Below are 8004 nucleotides of genomic sequence, written 5' to 3' on the forward strand. Positions count from 1 at the left end.
ATCACAATCTAATGTCAAAAAGTTGAAGACCCTGTCATTCACATTGCTTCCATATTTCCATGCCAGCCTTAGATGGGTCCCTTTGGTGCACTTGCAGACAATGCCAAGTTAGAAGAAGGGCACCAGGAATTGTGTGTGGCAATATTCAGTTCATTGGCTGGGCATGCACATGTGCCAAATTATACACCAGGCAGGCATTGGGACACCTGCTTTGACAAAGCATGTCTATTATGGGAATTGTGTAGCTACTAATGCCAGCAGCAGAGCTCTCCACATTCATCATGCTGTGTCTCATCCCATAGTTTTGCTCATGTGACCCCCTTTTCCTGGAATACCCTTCCCTCTCCCACCACTCTTTCACCTGGTTAAACCTGCTTGTAATTTAAAATCCTTCCAAGGAGTCTTTCCTCTCAGATTCTTCCCCATAGCCTGGGTTTAGGGGTTCGTTTTCCGTAGCTCTGGGTGGGTATCCTAACAATTATACTTAATAATATTATATTTCATATATAAGGAGACTTTAATAAAGTCATCTAAAAATTTAATTACAAGGTAAAAATAATAAATATAAACTTTATTTCTCAGCATAAGCTCCACCAAGGTCAAGACACTTTTGTACCCAATGAGACCAGCTATTTAGTTCATCCCTAAAGAAGTGAGCGTCCTAGGAATTTAACAATGTCAAAGAAGGATTTTTTTTACACTATTAACTGAAGAAAAATAAATGCTCTTTAAAGATTATTTAATATTAGGAAACAACAGAAAGTCAGAAAAATCCAAATCAGGACTGTAAGGTGAATGCCTAATGATTTTCCCTCAAAACTCCCATAAAATTGCCCATGTTTGATAAGAAGAATGAACAGGAACATTATCATGGTGGAGAAGGACTCTAGGGAAGTTTTGCTGGGCATTTTTCTTTAAAAAACTTTCTTCGGAAGCCAAGGTAGGCAGATCACGAGGTCAAGAGATTGAGACAATCCAGGCCAGGCGTCCCCAAACTTTTTACACAGGGGGGCCAGATCACTGTACCTCAGACCGTTGGAGGGCCGCCACATACTGTGCTCCTCTCACTGACCACCAATGAAAGAGGTGCCCGTTCCTGAAGTGCGGCGGGGGGCCGGATAAATGGCCTCAGGGGGCCGCATGCGGCCCGCAGGCCGTAGTTTGGGGACGCCTGATCCAGGCCAACATGGTGAAACCCCGTCTCTATTAAAAAATACAAAAAATTGGCTGGGGGTGGTGGCGTGTGCCTGTAGTTTCAGCTACTCAGGAGGGTGAGGCAGGAGAACTGCTTGAACCCAGGAAGCAAAGGTTGTAGTGAGCTGAGATCACGCCACTGCACTCCAGCCTGGCGCCTGGTGACAGAGACTGTCTCAAAAAAAAAAAAAAAAAAAAAAAAAAAAAATTTTCCTTAAATTTTTTTTTGAGACAGGATCTCACTCTATCACCAAGGCTGGAGTGCAGTGGCACAATCTCAGTTCACTGCAGCCTCAACCTCCCAGGTTCAAGCGATCCTCCTGCTTCAGCCTCCCAAGTGGCTGAGACTACAGGCATGCACTACCACTCAGACTAACATTTTTCTGCTAAAGCTTTGGCTAACTTTCTCAAAACACTCTCATAATAATCAGATGTTATGGTTCTTGGGTGCTCCAGAAACTCAACAAGCAAAATGTTTTGAGTATCCTAAAACTCTATTGCCATGACCTTCTTTGTTGACCTGACTGCTTTTGCTTTAACTGGACCACTTCCACATGTGGGTAGCCATTGCTTTGTGCTTTGCCTTCAGGATCATAGGAGTAAAGCCATGTTTCATCTGCTGTTACAATTCTTGGAAGAAATGCTTCGGGGTCTTGATTCCACTTGTTTACAATTTTTACCGAAACCTCTGCTCTTATCTGCCACTGATCTGGGCACAATGGTGTTGGTACACATCAGGTGGCCAGCTTGCTCCACTTTAATTTTTCAGTTAGACTTGTGTGAGTGGAACCAGTTGAGATGTCTATGGTGTTGGCTCTTGTTTGTGCTATTAATCATTGGTCCCCTTTCATTAAGGCACAAACAAGGCAACTTTCTTTCTCAAAAATTGATTTGAGTGATCTGCCACTGCAGGCTTCATCTTCAATATCATCTTATTCCTTCTTAAAACGAGTTATCCATGTGTTAACTGCTGATTTCTTTGGGGGCATCATCATCATAAACTTTTCATGAAGCATCAGTTCTGTCACCATTCTTCTACCCAAGCTTCACCATCAATTTAATGTTTATTCTTGCTTCTATTTTTGCAGAATTCATATTGCTCTAGTAGGGGCTGTTTTCAAACTGATGCCTTATCCCTCAAACTACATTCCATTCAGACATGTTATAAAAAGTTAGAGTTTATTTTGGTGGAAAAAGAATTTTTGAAATTCATGCATATTTTTTCATAATATGCATTTTCCTGAACTTTTTGAAAGCCCTTCCTATATATGATGGTATTTGTATTTGAGTGCTTATTTTCTTTTAAGCTTTTGTGATGAGTGTTTTAAACACATTATCTCAATCAGAAAAGCCTTATGACACATTACGGGGCTTAATTCCCACTGAGGAGCAAAATCAAATAAAGATAGAATTAAAGGTATAGTTACAAGCTCCCAAAAGTGCTGTGAAGGAAAACATACGGGACCACGAAAGCATCTAAGAGGGCAAGCAGAACTAGTCCACCATGAGGAAGTAACATTTAAACTGAGAGTGACAGAGTGAACATCTGCTGGCTGAGGGGAGAGGAAATGAAGGCTCCAAGCACAGGGCAGAGCATTGTGAGGCCCTGTGATGGGAGGGAGCATGACAGAGAGAAGGAGAAACAGAAGGTCAGTGACAGAACAGCAGAGAGAGTGAGGGGAGGGTGGTCAAGATGAAGCCAGGGTGGTGGGTGCGGGCGTCCACGAGACCTCACAGGCCACATAAAGGGTATTGTGTTTTTTGTCTAACGGTCACTAGAAGATGCTGAAGGGTTTTAAGTTATCTCAGGGTATGTGTGAGTGACGTTTGGGGCAAGAAGCACATAATCAGGTTTCTGTTTTGAAAAAAATCATGTGGACTACAGAGTAAAGACTTCATAGAAGATGAGCGAGAATGGCCATGGAGAGAGGAATTCACAGCCTGTTTCAGAGGTCCAGGAAGGAGGCGGTGGTGGCTTAGACTGGGGAGGTGGTCATGAGGATGGAGCAGGATAGATGGGACTCAGGCTGCATTCATTTTCTATTGCTGCCATGTCAAATTAACACAAACTTAGTAACCCAAATCTGCATGTGTTTATTATCTCATGGTCCTGGCACAGAATGGCTCAGATGGTTTCTCTGCTTACAGCCTCCAAAGCTGAAGTCAAGGTGTCAGCCAGCTTGCACTCTTCTCCAGAGTCTCTGAGACAGTCTCTGCTTCCAAACTCATTCAGATTGTTTGCAGAATTCAGCTTCTTGAGGTTGTAGGACTATAGTCTCCATTTCCTTGACACGTGACCTCCTTTACCTTCAAGTCAATGATGGTGCATTCAATCCTTCTCTTTCCTTGGAATCTTAACTTCCTCTTCTACTGCAGCTCTCTGGTTTCCTTTTTTGTCTTCCTCTTCTGCTATTAAGGGGTCATTGATTACACTGGGAATACCTGGATAACACAGGATAATCTCTCTACCTTAAGGTCAGCAGATCAGTAGCTTTAATTATATCTTCAATGTCCCTTTTGCCATGTAATATAACATAACAATGAGCATGACTTCAGAAGGCAAAAGCCATGGGGACCAAAATTGTGCCTGTCATACAAGCTTTATTAAGGAGATAAAATCAACAGTTCTTAAAAATGGGACGAAGGGATGTTAATTATATTCTTATTCCTTGAATTCCAGATGCAAGTGAAGAGAAGTTAAGGCCCAATATCAGGTAACAGGCTACTGCTATTTATTAGCTATTCTCATCAGATATTTTGCGGGCCTGGTACATCGAGGTGACTTAATAAGCACTGAGTCAGAGGAGGACTGGGCTGAGCTCTAGTCCTGGCTCCATTGGCACTTAAGCAAATCAGACCACCTCTTGGAGCGTTGGTTTTCCGGTTTGTAAAAGGACAGAATTGAACCAGATAGTTTCTTTCACCTGCAAATTTCTAACACTGAGTTAATCATATTCATTTGTCTTTTCTTACTGTTACTTGATCGAGAATAGGCCAGGTGTGAGGAGGAGGGACTAGAGAACTGCTGGCAAATGCTGAATTCATCATGTCTTTTCCTAGCGTGTAATGCCAACAGATGTTTCTGAGTCATAATAAAAGGTTAAATATTTTAATAAAAAAGACACATGTTGAAGGTGATTTGGGTTTCTATTAAACTCCCCCATACCCACAATTTTTTCTCTCATGCAAATGAACTGGAAGCTTATTAATGAGATAAGTGGCTGGAGCCTAATTAGCAACAGGACTGGGGAAGCTTATATTGGCTGATTCAGCAAACTAACTGGATAATTACTGTGGCTGGACTTTGGCAGCTTCTAGAAAACCTTATTAACGGAACTCTCAGAAATTGCCTTGATTATGGTCTCTCAACCTAGGGGCTTAATCCAGGCCATAGATGTTTTACGGTTATTCTGCACAGGGAATCACTCTCTTCCATCATCGTTAGTGGGCAGGCAGAATACAAACCATCTCTTGCTGGGTCAAAGCTTTATCAACTTGGAGACCCAAGGGAGCTTCTATGCAGACTGCTGACCCAATCTTTTTTTTTTTTTTTTTTTTTTTTTTTGAGACAGAGTTTCGCTCTTGTTACCCAGGCTGGAGTGCAATGGCGCGATCTCCGCTCACTGCAACCTCCGCCTCCTGGGTTCAAGCAATTCTCCTGCCTCAGCCTCCCTAGTAGCTGGGACTACAGGCGTGCACCACCATGCCCAGCTAATTTTTCGTATTTTTAGTAGAGACGGGGTTTCACCATGTTGACCAGGATGGTCTCGATCTCTTGACCTCGTGATCCACCCGCCTCGGCTTCCCAAAGTGCTGGGATTATAGACGTGAGCCACCGTGCCTGGCCCGACCCAATCTTTTTTTAAGCCCAGTCTTCATTTGTTCCTTGGCTTGGAAAGATACATTTGATGGTAGTTTTCACATTCATTGCCTATTTAATTATAGGAGGTTTAGTATTTTAGGTGTTAATTTTTAATTTAACAAACACTTATAAAGTGTTTAGCCTGCCAGATGCAGTTGTAAGTGATATATACTTATGAAATCTCTTTTAATCCTCCTAGCAATCCTGTGAGGTAGATGTCAGTATCCTCAATTTACAGAAGACATTGAGGCACTAAGTAACTTATGTGACGTCACAAGTCAGTAAGGAGCAGAGCCAATATTTAAACTCAAGAAGCTGGCTGGGTGCAATGGCCCATGCACATAATCCCAGCACTTTGGGAGGCCAAGGTAGGAGGATTATGGGAGACCAGGAGTTTGAGACCAGCCTGAGCAACACAGCAAGACCACATCTCTATCTTTTTAAATATCTTAAAAAATAAACTCAAGAAGTTTGGCTCCTGAATTCACACTCTCAGCCACATAATTATGATGCCTCTATAGCTTGACATGATAATACTTAAGAGGAAATACTGGATAAGGCAAAATACCAGGCTCCAAACTAAGGCTGGTTATCTAAAATAGTTAAAAACAGAACATTAACTTTGTTTTGTGAGAAATATTTTATGCTATTTGGTTTTTCCCAGCTGTTGTTTTGTTATTGAACAATCATTCCTTCTCTATGTTAACAAATTAAAACTTTTGTGGCCAAATTGCCTTCAAACTGAAATTATTTGGCCTGGCTTTTGAAGTTCCTCATTAACTGGCTCCAGCTTATTCCTCCTGTCTTAGTCCATGTTACCTTAACATTTCCTTTAAGCCACTGCCCCAGGGAATCAAAAGGGAAGGCCAAGGTTCTCATCCTATTCACAACCTTGGTCCTGCACTATTTACTTCAACTTTTGTTTTGCTGAAATCTTCGTTTTGACTGTCCTGCTTTCCACTGAACTTAATTTTTGATTTTCTACTCAGTTCTATGTGTAGCTGGGCTGAAGTCTGGAAGTATGGAAAAAAGGAAAAATCAGAACATAGTTCTTGCTCTTGAGAAACCTATAGTCTAGTGGAGGAAATAGATCCCTGCCTTTAAAAAAGTCAATATAATATGATTTATGGAGATGGATGTAAACTTGCAGTTCTCTAAAAGATTAGAAAAGAAAATAATTTTTGGATAAAATGATGCCTGAGCATCAAGCATATGTCTTGAAAGGTAAGTGTTAGCCAGGTAAAGAGATGTGGGTAAATAAATATGGGGGTTGGTGCCATCAGAGAATGGAAGAGCCTGGTGTATTTGGAGAACTACAAGGGTAAGAGTGAAAAGTATAAGGCAGGGAACTGTGAACTGAGTCTGGAGAGATGGCAGGCCTGTGTCATGGGGGACCTCCTACCTATGCCCTGATAAGGGGCTTGGGCTTATCCCCCTTGAAAGGAATTGATCATGGTTATATGCAGGCCAAATGTAATTTCTAAAGAGAGTAGTCCTACTGCAATGGGAGGAATCAATTTAATGAGTCAAGACTGGAGGTAGGAAGACCAGCTGAGCCGCTTCTGCAGAGGTACTGCTTGCAAATTGCATCTGGTTTGCAGCCCCCGTGCCTTTGGATGACAACATTCCACTAAAATAGCTACAAGCTCACCAAAATCAAAGCTGGATGGACCACACAATGACAGGATTTTTGAGTAATCTTCATTGACGAAAAGTAAAAGGAGTTGGATGCAGAAATACCTACACGAACTTCACTTCATGTATAGGGCGGACCCTGAGAAAAGAGAGGGAAATGGTTTATCTCGCTGAGTCAGAGGCTTCACTTGAAGTCCTGCAGTCCTCTTCATGGTTTTCTTTTTTTTTCTTCTTGCTTTTGGAGCCAGACTCTTTGAAAGAGTTGTATTCATGTGCTGTTTTCTTTCTTCAACTCCCCATTCTTCAAACCATCATAACATGGCCTCTGCCCAAACTATTCTTGTCAAGATCACTAGTGACATCATCCCTGTTACCAAATCTCCTCTGTTTTTATCTTAAACTCTTAGCAACATGAGACCCAGTCAAAAAACACCCTCTGTCTTGAAAAACATCCTCCCTGGTAACTTACATGACACCTTTTTCTCTCTCAAATTTTCTCCTACCTCACTGGTTGTTATTCCTCAGTCTCCTTTCTATAATCTCCCCCTTTATTTGGAAAATGTTAGCATTCCAAAGATCTAAATCCAGGGCTCTCTACTTTCCAATCACTTCCTGCATAAGCTCATGCTTTACTCTGACTGAAATAACAGTTTTTATGAACAGGTTTCCAAATGTATCTCTTTAGCCCAGATATCTCTGAGCTTCAGTCTCACATTTCCAACTCTCTATTCAACATCCATACTTGAAGATCTCTCACACAGTTTAAATATTACATAACCAAAATGGAACTCGTGATGTATGTCTTCTACCCACAAGGTGCACAATGCCTGCTGAGAACTGGAATACTCCGCTGAGTATTCCCCTGGGAAAGAAGCCAGACTACCCCCCAAATCCATCTCTCCTCAGTCTGTGGGCGGGGGGTGGGGTGGTGGTGGGCACCTCAGGCCAGAGAAAGAATTCCCCAAAACGATGAGAAGAGATGATCCCTGGTGCTCAAGCGGGGATGGAAACTGTGGTCTGTTCCCACCAGACAGAATGGAAAAGTTCATAACTCACAAGGCAATGAGTAGAGTGCTCAAAGGGCTTTGCCTCAATAGTCGGGAAAGTTAATGTTACACAAAAATTCTAGGCTCTGGTACTGAGAAACCAAATAATAGATGAAGTGAAACAGCTTAAAAGCAAAACCTGGAAAAAACAAACTTTTTCCAAGTAACTTAAACAGTATCCTAAAACAATGCTCAAGAACAATTACAGAAATTTAAAAATATCCAGCCCCTAACAAAGTAAAAATGACATTTGACGTCCAATAAAAA

The sequence above is a fragment of the Saimiri boliviensis genome, chromosome 19 (assembly GCF_048565385.1).
Source record: "Saimiri boliviensis isolate mSaiBol1 chromosome 19, mSaiBol1.pri, whole genome shotgun sequence".
NCBI classification, from domain to species: domain Eukaryota; kingdom Metazoa; phylum Chordata; class Mammalia; order Primates; family Cebidae; genus Saimiri; species Saimiri boliviensis.